We start from the raw sequence: 15189 nt of genomic DNA on the forward strand, positions 1-15189 counted from the left end.
TTTATATATAGTTGCTAAAGATCCTAGCAATGCATTTCGTGTCTCGGAAATTGATTCTAAAATTGAATGAAAGTTGTCAGAAAATCGCATTGGAAAAATACCTTTGTGTGGATGAGCAAATATGTTCTACTAAAGCTAGACATAACTTGAAGAGGTATAATCCCAAAAAACCAAATAATCGGGGATATAAAATGTTTGTTCTTTGCGGTGTAAACGGATTTGCATACAACTTTGAGGTTGAGACAGGTGCAGAAAATATTGTGGGACCAAGTGAACCAGATTTAGGAGCTGCGTCCAACGTTGTCATGAGATTGTGCCGGATTGTTCCAAATCAAATGCAGTATAGAATCTACTTTGACAATTATTTCACTTCATTACGCCTTATAGAATTTTTTGCCAAAAGGGGAATACATAGTCTCGGAACAATTCGACGAAACAGAATACCTGATTGTAAACACCAAGGAGAGAAAACGTTATTGAAGAAGGAAAGAGGATACTCAGAAGAGTTCGTCGGTAACATTGAAGGAGTAGATATATCCACTGTGGCTTGAAGGATAATAAGATTGTCCGCTTATTCGTTAATTTTGTTTTGAAATTTTAATCCGTAAAACGCTATGATAAAAAAATAAAAATATTACAGATACACGTAATTTGCTAGACAATTGTTATGTTGGAGTTGATTTGATCGACAGCATAATCAGATATAAAATATTATTGCATAAGCGTTTGTTTTATCACTTTTAACCTAGCCAGAATGCATGGCTAATAAGAGTGCATAAAAAATAACATTGAAGGACAACATTTGTTCTCAGCCGATTTTCGTTAAGAGGTTGCACAGTGTTATGTAAAATAGGAACAAAGTCCGTTATAAAAAGACGAGGAAAAATGTCCGACTAACCTATCGCCGTCAATATCGCCGATGTTGAAATTGTGCTGCGTTCTCAGATTTGGCTCATGGGAGCTATCAGCAAACAGTGGGAAATGATTTCCAACTAGGTATTGCACAGCCCACTGTTTCGTTGATTTTTAAGGAATTGCTTCCAATATTGGAATCCACTCTGTGCAGTGTCTGGATCAAAACAGACATAACTGAAGAGCAGAAACGAACAACAAGAAGGAAATTTTTCACCAGATCAGGAATTCCAAATGTGGTTGGTTGCGTTGATGGAACCAATGTTGCAATTATTGCTCCATGTGAGAACAAGCACTTATATATGAATAGAAAAGGATTTTACAGCATAAATGCGATGATTGTAAGTAGCAACTAAATAAATAAATTATTACTTATTATTATTTCGTCCAAAAAAATTAATTTTTATCAGGCATGCGATCAGGATACGGTTATACGGCGTGTTGATGCAAGATATGGAGGATCTAGCCACGACTCATTTGTGTGGAACAATAGCGCTTTTGTTGAAATGCAACCCTTTAGCAACTTACATTTTTGAGTAACCCTGATTTTTAAATTTTGTAAGAAACCCAAAAACCAGAACATTCTTTCACTTGCATTTTAACTATTGAATAAACTACATCTTTTTGTCTTTTTGAGTTGAACATTCCAAAACGTTTTTTCTTGGATTCGTGCAGTGCAAAAGTAAGATATCCAACAGCTTTAAAAACATATCTGGAGCAAACATACCAAAGAGGAGATCATAATTCGGTTTACTTAGGTAACTACAATTTATATATGTGTATGTACATACATAAATACTAAAATGAAATATATTATAGGTGATTCTGGTTATCCACTACACGAGTATCTATGGACGCCATTCCGAAACGCTTTACCAGGAACAGTAGAATCAAATTTTAATAAGAAACATGCAAGGGCAAGGAACGTAGTTGAACGAACAATTGGAGTGCTGAAATGCCGTTTTCGTTGTATACTAGGTGAACCTAAACTACGATATCCACCTAGTAAAGCAACTGTTATTGTAAATGTTTGTTGTGCTTTACACAATATTTGCAAACAATATAATGTGAATGATCCTGAAGAAGAAACTTTTGTTGATGTGGTAGGTCCACTGGAACCAGTTGAAGGAAACTTCAGTGGAACAGCAACAGATCATCGCCGAAGACAAATTGCGAATGCATTGTCATAGTTGCATTCCTAAAATATATGTAAAATATATGTACATATACTATGTAACATAAATACAATAATATAATTGAAATTAGTTTTGAATTGCAGAAAAACGTTTATTTATTTTGAGTATTTTAATTTTTTTTATTCCAATTCTTTTAGTTTTATTTCAATTTTTTCCTTATGTCGCCTATTTTTTTCTTTATTTTCTTCCTTCTTTCTTTCTTCTTTCATTTTATACAGCGAAAATTTTTCTTTTTTTAATTCATAAATGTAGGACTAAGAAATGCAACCGTGCGGACTGGACATTTTTGACACGCGACAACACTGACTGAACGAAAAGGGGACGCGAACGGAAAAAAACCAATAACGGACGGCACTTGAATAGCGGACGGCGACCAGTAAAGTGCATTAGCTACTTAGAGTTATATTGTAAAGCGCCAGTTAAACATTTAAGAAAAGCAATTGAACATTTGTAAAGTTATAGTGAATAAAGTGAAATTAAATAAAGAAAAATCTATTTGTGAAGCGAGATTGGTACGATTTATTTGTGTGCATCAGTTTATAATTATATATCGGTCGGTTGGCCGTATGCTATACTCGTCACCGGAGGCTCGACGCAAGCCTTCCTACAAATTGGAGGCTCAACGTGAGCAATCCTACATAAATTTTTCTGTTGTATCTAGAAATTTCATTACACACCGAATTAATATTTTGCAGAATAAGGCGCCTTCAATACACGGAAAATATAGACGAAATTGTGAAAATTAAAGGAAATAAAAAATGTGAAAAAGATGAGCAAATGCTATAAATAGAAGAAAGTGTTTTAAGCAGTGAGATAGATTTAGAAGGAGTTCCAGAGAAAGATAACTTCAATACTAAATTACCGAGATGGTTTCATAAACATAAGCCCACTCGAGATTGCGCAGTTGACCTAGTTAAAATTTTAAGAGATGAAAATTTTAATGTAAACGCGTTTTATAAATTTGATTTTGTGGATTCAATGTTGCAGGGGGTCCATATATCCATGTCGGTTTGAGCAAATAGATAAAAAATGTAGCAATGTAAATGTGATTACTGTATTATGTTGTATCGTTACCTTATTTTAATATTACTTGTATAAGCAATCCTGTTGTACTTTTGAATTTGTATCATACCTTATTTTAATGTTACTCGAATAAGCAACCCTGATGTAATTTTTAAAACTTGTAACTGGCGACATGAAAGTGAGAAAAAATAACAAACTACAAAATCTCAGAAGTGGGATTCGGGCACAGTAGCAAAGTTTTAACAAAATTTTTGCAAACATTTTTTCTAAAAATGGAGTGCGTCGATACAAACATATTTACGGCGGCCCAGTTGCGTGAGTGGTTGAAGCGGTTGGGGCTCCCGACTCATGGCAACAAAAGTGCCCTGGCAATAAGGTTGGGCGATGTGCCTGCAATTGAGCGTGGCGATTGTCCTAGTTTCGCTGGCGAGGAGGTTGAATCGGTGGGCATTGATGAATCACCTTTGGAGGAGGCAGCGGAACGTGATTTAAAGACGCAGAATGAGCTCCTGACCAAAGAAGTCGAGCAGTTAAAGCTAATGATCGTGCAACTTAAATCAAGCAATGTAGTAGGCGGCGCCACTGATGTGACAGAAAAAGACGATTCATCGAATAGCAGAGCTTCGAGTACTTTAAATAACGACGCAACAAACAAACAAACATACAGGACTCACTTTATTTAAGAGTTCTAAAGCCCAATTTTGCCCAATTTTAATCCGAATAAATAATTTAGAAAATGTGCCTGTTTTTCCAGTAGCAGTATTTTTAGGGCATAGTAAACCGAATAACCTTGAAAATTTTTTAGGTACGTTTTGTAGTGAGTCGGGGCACTTGCTGCATTATGGCTTACAAGTATTTGAGAAAACCATTCAAATCGAACTTCGTGCTATAGTTTGCGATGCTCCAGCGAGAGCATTCATTAGCGGTATTCCTGGTCATACATCTAGACATGGTTGCCAAATGCTTTGGCAAAAGCACAAGAATTAGAATCTAACAATATGCGAGCGACCTTCGCATTGCAATTTGGAAAAAATCAAAACCATTCAAATCCTAACAACAAGAACAGGCAACATACTTTTAGTAACCACAGATTCAATAACGGTAATTTCAATAATAATTTACGGTTCCCACAAGTCCAGCCACAAAGGAATTACAACCAAAGAATGGGTTATCAGAATAACCAACCACGACCTACACCAATGGATGTCGATACAAGCATCCATACACGCAACCGTATGTTGGAAAAGCCAACAACCTTTAACCAAAACAATTTAGAAAAAAAGGCCACATGGAAGTACACAACAGAATGTGTAGCCACCGATTAAGACACAGCGCATTAATAATATTAAGGAGGGTAATTTTTTTGGCCAAAATTAACTCTGCCATATATTTTTCTAAATGACAGGGTTACTGGTCAACATTTTAAAATTAAAAAAATCATATAAAACTAATAAGCAAAGAATTAAAATTCCAAGAAATGGCATATAACGCTATTTTCGGAAGAATTTACAATATATCAAAAAATTATATTGAATCGGGGACGATTCATCTTAGAGAGGGGGGAGTTAACGGCAGCAGCCACACTGACACTTTATGATAAATGTAAACAAATTGTATCTTCCCACGGCAGAATACTTTAATTAATAAGATATTAATACATCATTTGTTTTAATAAAGCTTAGTACGCAGCTCTCATGATAAAAACTTCATATAAAAAAACGCTTAAGAAACGGTCAAGATACTTTCCTGCGACAAACTTACTTGTGCTAGTACGCAGCTCTCAAGAAATCTAGTACCAATTTTTGATACTTTTTTCAGTAAAATGTGAATATGGCAAACCTTGTTTAGCGAAGAAACATCAAATCAACAATTGTTTCTTGAAGGAAATTCGAAGTAATCGTCAAATTCATCCTAAATTAGTTGAAATCATTATTATGAAGTATATTCCATTTTGAAATGTTGTATAAAACCTACCAAACATCAACAACATTTCTTAAATCTCAATAAAAATATTTATGTTACCATACACATACACACATACATATTACGCACAAAGTTTGTTTTCTTTGTTTATTCTCTCTTGCTCTTCTAATGTAGATCATTCACAATGCGAACCAGCGCAGTGACTTGAGAAATAATGTATTTTTTTTTCTTGAGCAATTACAGAGCGCGTACCAACCTTAAGTAAGCAATTCAATATTCCATTATTTGTTATGATAATGAGAATAATTGGAAATTCAATTCTGGCATTTCATCACTTAATGTAATGTCAAAGCATTTTAAGTAATAAGCCGTTACACATAGAATTCTAAGAATATAAATATAAGTGATTTTACTAATAAAGATCAGAGCGTAGCAAGTATTATACTATGTTCGGACCGGCAAAATTTTTTCGTGGGAAAAGTGGTTTTCGCACGAAAACTTGTGTTTTCGTCCATGTAAAAACTGTCAAACGAAAAGACAGTTTTCGCTGAAAACTACTTGAAAACTTACATTCCACTCATTATAATCGGTGCCTGCTCTAGTTTAATCGATTTTGTTGGAAGACATATTTTGCCGGCCCTAAATTGTCACTTGATATTTGTTTACATTCCATATAAATATACAGCTGTCACTTGATATTAATTTCAAAAATAGAAAAATAAAAATATAAGAAAAGAAGTTGTTGGAGTGATAGGGCAGAAGCCCTACTAATTGAATTGTGGCAGAGCAAAATAAGTGCTTTTCGCGGTCCTAGGAAAAACAACCACATAGTGGAGGTAATGGCAATGGAGTTGCAGCAACAAGGTGTGCATTTCACGGCGAGTGAAATAAAATCGAAAATGCACAATCTTTCACAGAGATATAGGTATGTAATTAAATAAAATTAAGGAAAAATAGAGTTTTTACACATATATCATGTTTTACAGGAAAGAGAAGACAACAGTCGGGTCAACTGGCGGTTCTCCCTCGCAGTGGCCACTTTATGATAAAATGAGAGCCGTACTGTTGCCGTACGTCAGCTACAACGCCGAGAGCTTAGTGGAGGAAAGTTTTCAAAGTAAGAAACATTTGTTTTGTAATTAAATATAATATTTATATTTCCATACATATATACATGTGGGATTGCAACCATGACCTGCGCACGCATGCAACTCTAAACGTACACCCTGACTGAACGGACTCAACGAATAATGACCTGACCTGCGCACGCATGCAACCCTAAACATACACCCTAAATGAACGGACTCAACGAATAGGAATGAACGCCGACAGCGACAGTTAAAAATACAGACACTTGATTTTGAAACTCCAGACTGTACGGACGCATTGGTCACTAAACTAATTTGTACAGAATATTTAAACCTACGTTTTTCAACCGGTGTATTAATAAATCATTCTATATAATAAAACAAGATAAAGCGTTTCATTTTTAAAACAATCCCCCACAAAGTGGTATCAGAAGCGGGATGCAAATCCCCACATTCATATTAAAAAGGTTCTACTAACTCCGAACCACTCCAAATTTTGGTGGAAACGGCTGCGTCTTCTACATTTGGTGCTGCATCTCGCCCTCAGCGATGCCGATGTCGCCAACCGATACTTCTTCGCTACCAGTACCGTCTCCCGAGCCGAGTGATTCTATTAATAAAAGAAGGAATCATTTTCAGAGCATCATATTAAAAAAATTTGAACAAATAGAAAAACAGCTCGAGAAAGCATGTCAGGAATCCAGTGAAACCAGCAACGAAATTAAGGACTTGACAAAAAAAATGGTTGAAAACGGCAATAAAAAAACCGAAATGATGGAACAATATATAAAAGATTCTAAAGAAACAAATGAACGATTAATTCAATTTCTAAATAAATAAAAAAATTAATGAATATAAGTATTTTCTGTTTAATAATATATGTATGTTTAACGTTGATATGTATTAGTTTTTATATGGAAAATAAAATTGAATTTTGTTTGGTGTGTACAACTTTATCTTTGATTTAATGTATATGTAATTGTGTAAAATGTAGATATTGTGATACAATATGCACAGTCACCAATTCGGTTATATTTTCTCTGTTTAGAGGCAACATTTTAAAACAGGATGGCTGCAGTAATCTCCAGAATTCGGTGCAAAATTCCAGTAAAATTTCGCAAACCGTAGATTTTCCTACACCGAACATGTTGGCGATACTACGATACTCTGCAGAGTGGTTATAGCCACTCTTTTCTCGATAGGAATAGCTTTTCGGTAATTTGTATTCATTTTTGGTAACGAGCGGAGGATTCACTCATGAATTTAACATGGCGATGTCATTGGCGGTATTATGGTTTGTAACCAGTGGTGGTTACCGGTAAGTAGTGAACTCACGAACTGGCGGGTAATTACCGACTAAACTTGATACACTGATGCTTATAAATAAGGTATATAAGGTATATAATTGCTGACGAAATGTTGGAAAATCGATGTGACAATTTTATGAAAAATACTAAGAAAAAAGGCAAAAAAGATGTAGATGAAATCGTTTCTTGTCTAAGGAAAACTGCAAAAAAAGAAAAGCGATAAAAGTAAAAGAATTTTCAAAAGTACTGAATTATAACCTGATGACATCTTTCATTACATTAATGTGGGATGGCATCCCTGGCAGAAAGGGAAAATAGGAAAAGGGACAACACAGAAATGATGTAGCGTGGGTTGCTCCGATTGCGATGAGCAAAAAGAAAGGGAGTCAGAAGTCGATCGCCAAACTGAACAGACGCGCGAGTTACGTCAGTAACAACGACGGCAGCTCCAACTCCAAAACCACAGCTAAGGCTTAGCCTCCACAATTAAAAAGCCAATGCACGAAAATACATATAAACAATCAAAAACGAAATATGCCGATTAAGCATAAACAGCAGTTTTAATTATTGTCGCTTATTACTTTGTAGCGATACTTACACTATTTATGTACAGAACGACACTTAAGCAATATGTTTGCATAAGGGTCGTTCACTTTATTATTGTTTATATTACTTTTCGAGCATTGACCAGTAAATTCTGCATATGCAGAATTTGTACACAAACAATTAAACAATAAGTTATCGTATAACAGCTTAGCAGCTGAACAATTTGATTATTATAAATAGCAGTGACATCGACATTTCAAGTTAGTTCAGAAGAACCAATAAAATAGAGTGCAGTTAATTATAACAACTTTGTGTTTTTATTTAATCTTGGCTCTACACACTTAACTCGCGCAGCAAACTAAGAAGAAGTATTTTAGCTAAAACCGAAAGGAATAAGTGAAGATTATATTGTAACTAAAAGTGGAAAGAATAACGTTTTGTAATTAAGATTACTGCAACTAAAAGCGAATTGTACCTTTTGAATAAAAGTAAAGCAATAAACATTTTCAAACCAAAAGAGCATACTTATTTTGGATATTGTGGACTGAAGAGGGTAGCGAACCCCATATTATATATATATCAAAAATAAAATTAATATTTAATACACAATTCACTTACAATTCCTCCTCCATCCTATCGCGCATTGAAAATGTTTATGGTGCGTATAGGCCTAATTATAATATGAATAACCAAGCTGCAGCCAGCGTAAGAAACTGTCCGAATACACATAAAGGCTGACTTCCTAAACGTATTTTGCTTTGTATTCGAACAATGTAGCACAATTTCAAACGCAGTTGTACAAACTTTGACGATGTATCGTATTCTTAATGGCAACCCTGCCCGATAAATGTGCAGAAAAAAGGAGTCGGCGCATCACTAACATTGTTGATGCTTTTGTTCAATACAATGGCGACCGAACAAGAGAGGTAAGCAAATTTTTAAACTATTTACTTTTTTACAATATTACAAGTTGAAATCTCATTTTTATAGCAATAAAAAGTGGACGCACGAGCGCAAAAGCCTTTTACTCTCAATAAGGTTGGATATGGAGCCAGATTTTCAATCGAAAAGGAAAAAGCGTGTGGTCTTGTGGCAGGCGATGTTGCAGAAAATAAAGGACACCGACTTAGCATTTCCCTTCTCGCGTGATGACATTTCACGGAAATTCCTCAACTTCATGGTGACCTGCAAGCGCATCAAAAAGAGGAACAACACTTCAGGCGAAGCTGCGACGGCGTGGGAATATTTCAACGAACTAGATAAAGTGTAGGGGTCTCGGAGCGATATAACTGTGCCGGAAAGTAATCTAGACTCTTCAATGTGTTCCATAAAGGTTCGAGCATACAGTGTAATTTCTGGAAAATCTTAATACATAATGTATGCTCCAAATAGACTCAAAAACGAGTCAACTGGTATTCATGAAAGTTGGCATATACATGTAATTTGGACCAACTTAGATGATAGGATAGTTATTATTCAAATTAATCGTCTCCACAATTAATAATTAACATTTCGTTTTACTTCTAATTTACAGTTACATAAATATAGCCAAATATATGTAGGAAGGGAACATAGAAGCGGAAAGAAATACCAATAATTACATCCCTGACGGTTTTACCGAACTTGGCGAAACTAATTAAACGGACCCTTACACGGACAAGAACATATGACAACAGCACAGTCGAAGTCGAACAGCGCGGCGAGTAACAATTGACGTTCAAATAATAAGATTGTTTTGACAATGTTTAAAAAATTAAGCAATTCGAAAACTGAAATTTACACCGTTAAATAATAAGATTGTATTTAGATGTTTAATATCAATATTAAACAGTTAAACAATGAAATTTAAATAAAAAACTGTAATATTGAATATAATAAAAAACAATAAAAGACTATTTTCTACATATACATATATCAAATAAAAATATTTAAAGTATTTATTAAATATGTTATAAAAATGTTACGTTAATTTGTGTTAATTTTGTCTTTCAAATCCTTCTTGAATCACGCAGCCACAGCAACGCGTGGCCGGGTCTGCTAGTATAGTAATAATAATATGCAATGACTGGTCATTACGGTCGTCCACAAAATCATAACATTTATAAAAATTGTGAAATATTTTACTATTACCAGGTCAAAATCAATACATCGTCAATATGCACAATTTTAACACAAAGTACTTTTCAAACATTTTTGATTTGAATAACAAAATATTCAGTTTTGGCAAAACGTGTGTATTCATTGAGTGGCAAAATCTCAAACTCAGATTTTAATTTGGCGAGACTACTAACGGCAGAAATAGCGCGAACTGGAGTTAATAATGATTGAAGATTTAGTATTATGATCTCAAGTTCACCACTTTGTCATTATGGTATTCCATCCCCTGATCACCCAGCTACAGACTTAGTTAATAGTGATTTGCAGCGAGAAGAACAATTTAATAATCGTGATTTAAATACATTTGTTACTAACAACGAACCATTATTAACTGAAGAGCAGAAGACAGGGGCGAATGAAGGGGGGGGTTTTGGGGTGTTAAGTGAAGTAAAAGAGGAAAACAAAAACGAAAATGAAGTTGAAATTGAAGAAGAATCACTTGAAGAACTTCATAAACCTTCAAAAACTGAGGAGTCCCAGAATCTCATATCTCTTCCGGCAGGCTCACATTTTGAAGAAATGTGGGAAAGTGAAGTCCAGACTAGAGATGGGATTTTACCCGGAAAAAACCCCAATGTGGGGAAAAAATAGGGGAAAAACCCGGGGAAAATTACCGAGTGTGATAATATTCGGGTTTTTTCATACTTAGCATATGTAACATCTAGATAATGTGTAGATACATGTGTATATCAAATAGTACGTACTATTACTACTAGTTAGAGCTAATCTAACTTTGTTTATTTTCATAATTCAATAAATACGTTATATACAAACCTTCTACTTTTATTCATTGAAATTGGGCAAAGTATAAATTCCTTCTTTTGGAATTTATACTTATTTCATATTAGTTTCGTAGGTATACCTACTCTGTTAATATAAGTTAACACAACAGCTCATAAAAGCTATGCCAATTGACAAAAACAAATTGACTAAAATAGTTACCCAACTTTGCACGAGTTATCATATCTTCCCCGACCCTTCTGCTGTACAACAAGTCGCACATTCCTGGAACAATGAAGCGACAGGCAAATACTAATTTTTCGTCTATGTGCTTATGCAAAAAACTCAGCGATCATTGGTGCCGCACAAAGAAACCGCTATACGTAGACGACTGGCTGACGCCACGAGAGAAAAAATCAGAAGCAAGGCGGACAGTTTTTCGGCTGGCCAGCAGTCGGCAGTTGGTTGCGAACTAGCAAAGCGAACACTTGTATAAAATAAAAATAAAAAAGAGTCTAAGTTGAATACCACGAAACTAATAAAAATAAAAAGAGTCTAAGTTGAATACCACGAAACTAAATAAGTGTTTCTTTTAAACATAACTCACGCGCATCCGCATAAACTGCTGACACCAAATAAATTTGGAGTGCTTCGATCAACGAACCTTACTACTGCAATTCGGCAATTCTTGGGAAAGCTGAGATCGCTGGGAACAATAAATAATAAACAGGGTAATTCGGCAAATCAACAAATATTGCACATGCAAGTGCAACGTGACTTGTGTGCAGAAATAGGTTTCATTAAAGTTAAGAATATTATTGTAATTTAGATTTGATTCGTTTGTAAAAGAAGACGGTCAATAAAGAATAAAGACAGTGGGCGCGAGTCCACTTGTTTTTTAAAAATAAAAATTATAAAAATATAATTTAACTTATACAATACTTTAGAACAACTCTATGCATTTCTACTGTTTTTTATCTTTTTTTTTTTCCTTAGATCACATCATGCCCAGAAAGGAAAATACTGATGTATGGGAAAACTATTTTCATTCGGCAAACAGTAAAATGCAAACACTGTGAAAAAGTTTACCAATTTGGCAATGTCAGCAAGATGACCAGCCATCTGTTAAAATGTTATAGATGTCCAACTGTTATCAAGAACAAATTACAGAAAATACCTGTTACTAGCACAACTGCCACAAATCTGCCCTTGCAAGTTAACGGCAGCAGCCACACAAAGATCTAATGATAAATATAAACAAATTGTATCTTCTTACAGTATTACTGCTTGGCCAGCAGAATACTTTAATTAATAAGAAATCAATACATCACTTGTTTTGATAAGCAAGCATAATGCAATATTCCATTATTTGTTTTGATAATGGGAATAATTGAAAATCTAATGCTCTGGCATTTCATCACTCAATGTAATGCCAAAGCATCTTTAGTAATAAGCATAGAATTATAAGAATATAAATATAAGTGATTTTACTAATAAAGAGCAGTGTATAATCGGCAGGCGTATTGTTAGATCATCTTGATGATCGAAGCGCACCATATATTATCGCATTCAAACCAACACTTGTGTTTTATTTCTACCGCGCGTAGCGGAACGGAAAACATTTTTTTTAATACTTCCCACGCAAGGGAAGTTAATTTGCAAGCTGAATCACATAATGAAATGTCACAGGATAACCGAACGTCGCCGAAATGAACCCGGTAATTTGGTGGAGAGGACTCTGCAGGTCCAAATTGCTGAGTAGGGTTGCAGTGCGTATTCTAACTGCTCCCTGTACTTCAGCAGCCACTGAACGATCTTTTAGCATTCATGCGCATATACATAGTCACAAACGAAATAGCTTGACTACAGACAGGGCAGCAAAAATAGCTTTTATATCGTATAATTGTAACTAGTTACACAAACATAAAGTTGATGACAATGACGATGATGACGAGCCGTTATCTACACCCAGGCAATTGTCAAGTCCGTTTGGTATCCCAATAAATGAAGAACGACCTTCAACATCTCGTGAAAATACAAAACTAATAGAATTTAGCAATATTAATAATATATTTAATGATCATGACAGTAGCGATGGTGACTAAAAAATTTCAATTGTAAAAAAACACTTTTGTAACTTTTGTAAAGTGTAATGAATATTTGTTAGTAAGTATCTGTCGTTGTTTAATTTTTTTTTTTTTGGTCAAAGGTTCTTTCATCACCACAATGCGCAGAAAAAATCTTATAATAAAACAAGAAGACGTCTTTTTGTTGTTATAATAAACTGCTGGTTTTAGTTTAGTTCCTGAATCAGGCTACACATTTTCACTTTTCGAACAGCAGGCAACTGCTAGTGCCCTATATACATATGTACGCTGGCGCAAAGTATGTGCGCATCGCACCAGCAAAGTTTTCCCTGCATTTGTTCTAAAAATAATAAAAAAATGTTAATTTTTTTAAGATCGTGATAATTACGTTCTATAATGAAAATACCCGTCAATTGGGTTTTTTCCCACATAAATACCCGGTTTTTTCCCAAATGGGAAAAAACCTGGGTTTATTCCCGTTGGGTTTTTTCCCACTGCCCATCTCTAGTCCAGACGAAATCAATTGAAGATAAGGACGAAGCTGATCATATTTTGGAAGATGATGCTAAAGCGCATGAGAAGGAAGAGGAAATTAAAGTTTTACACAAACAAACATTGCCGAAAGTAGCAAAAGAAACAACACAGAATGAAAGATTTCTCACTTAATTAATTAAATTCAAAATTTCTTCTATTAAAATATTTTGTTTGGCCATTTTTGCGCATTAGAGATGTGCCTAAACGCAACAGTGTTGCAAAGTTTATTTATACAAAGTTTAGCCCAAGCAATGTTGCAAAGTATCAAGTGTGTATAAGTTAACTCAAATAGCTCATCCACAGACGGAGAACTCACGCGTGGCTTGAGTGAACAAAATTCTTATCCCACGCTAGCCACTGCGTTGGTCGCTCGATATTATTAATAGTACAACAGAAGATATTGAGAAGATAAGGAAATTCGTTATCTCACGTCAGCCACTGCATTGGTCGCCTGATGCTATTAATAGTGAAACAATGCAAAGCCACGTAGCTAATAGTAAACATAGGCTCTAGATATACTTTTCTTTAGATTTAAGTTTTAGATAAAAAATTGTAGCTCATAACGTGCAGCAGTAGTCCACCAAATTATTATAAAATAAATAATTGAAATAATAAGAATTGTTTAACCTATTTAACTTATACATACGGCATAAAAACATTGTATCCAGACGTTTAGGAAGTCAGCCAAATTGTATTTTGCAACTATCAGGCATGTTCCAGAAATCGTTTTCGCATGAAAATGACAATGAAATCGTGAGACGGTGTTCTGAATACCACTTTGCGATTACGAATACACATTTTTCGAACATGAAATCGGTGCGATATGGCATGTTCTAGAAATCGATTTCGCAAATTGTTTGACATTTTGATATCGGTCAAAAATAAGAGCGCGAAATTATTGGATTTATTGTATTTCAAGCGGTGAAGTAAGTCTAAATTAATAAAAAAAAAGAAAATTATTGAATTTGCTTGTAAAACTTAAAATGTAAGTATTTGAGCCAATTATTTGGATTTCTTTACAAAAATTAATACTTTCCTTTTCTTATTTTAGGGGAAAACATAAAAGCCAAACTCAGGAAAATATTTTTTTAAATTTTATGGAAAAAAACCCCGACTTGGCGAAAAATTTCGTTAAAGGAGATCGCGTCGCTGCGGAGGCTTTGTGGGCAGACCTTGCCAAAATGTTAAATAGCGAAGGTCCACCGCAAAAAGACGTTAACGGCTGGAAAAAAGTGAGAAAAATATCATGTATGTACATATGTGAACTGCATTAACATTTTTTTAATAAGTATGGTTCGATTGGAAAGGCTGCATCCGGAAGAAAATCGCACACAACAAAAACGAAAGCAGAGCTACTGGAGGAGGGCAATTCAATAAATTTACCCTGACCCCCAGTGAGGAAGAAGTTGCTCGAATATGTGGAATTTACACGGCGATGGAAGGCATTGCAAATGGCGCTTCATTTGGAGTGAGCGTTAATTCTGTTGATGTGGAAAACGATTCTTTGGATGCCATTTTAAGTATTGATGAAATTGCCAGCGGCGGACCAAAGTCCACACCACGCAAACGACGGCATGAGGACAGCGTGCAAGATTGCCTCAAAAAGCACATGGCAACAGAAGCAGGTGCAGTTGAGAAGATATCCGATACATTGCAGCTTCTTTCTGCAAATACGGATAAGTTGACGAAATTAGTG

The sequence above is a fragment of the Bactrocera neohumeralis genome, chromosome 3, assembly GCF_024586455.1.
Source record: "Bactrocera neohumeralis isolate Rockhampton chromosome 3, APGP_CSIRO_Bneo_wtdbg2-racon-allhic-juicebox.fasta_v2, whole genome shotgun sequence".
NCBI classification, from domain to species: domain Eukaryota; kingdom Metazoa; phylum Arthropoda; class Insecta; order Diptera; family Tephritidae; genus Bactrocera; species Bactrocera neohumeralis.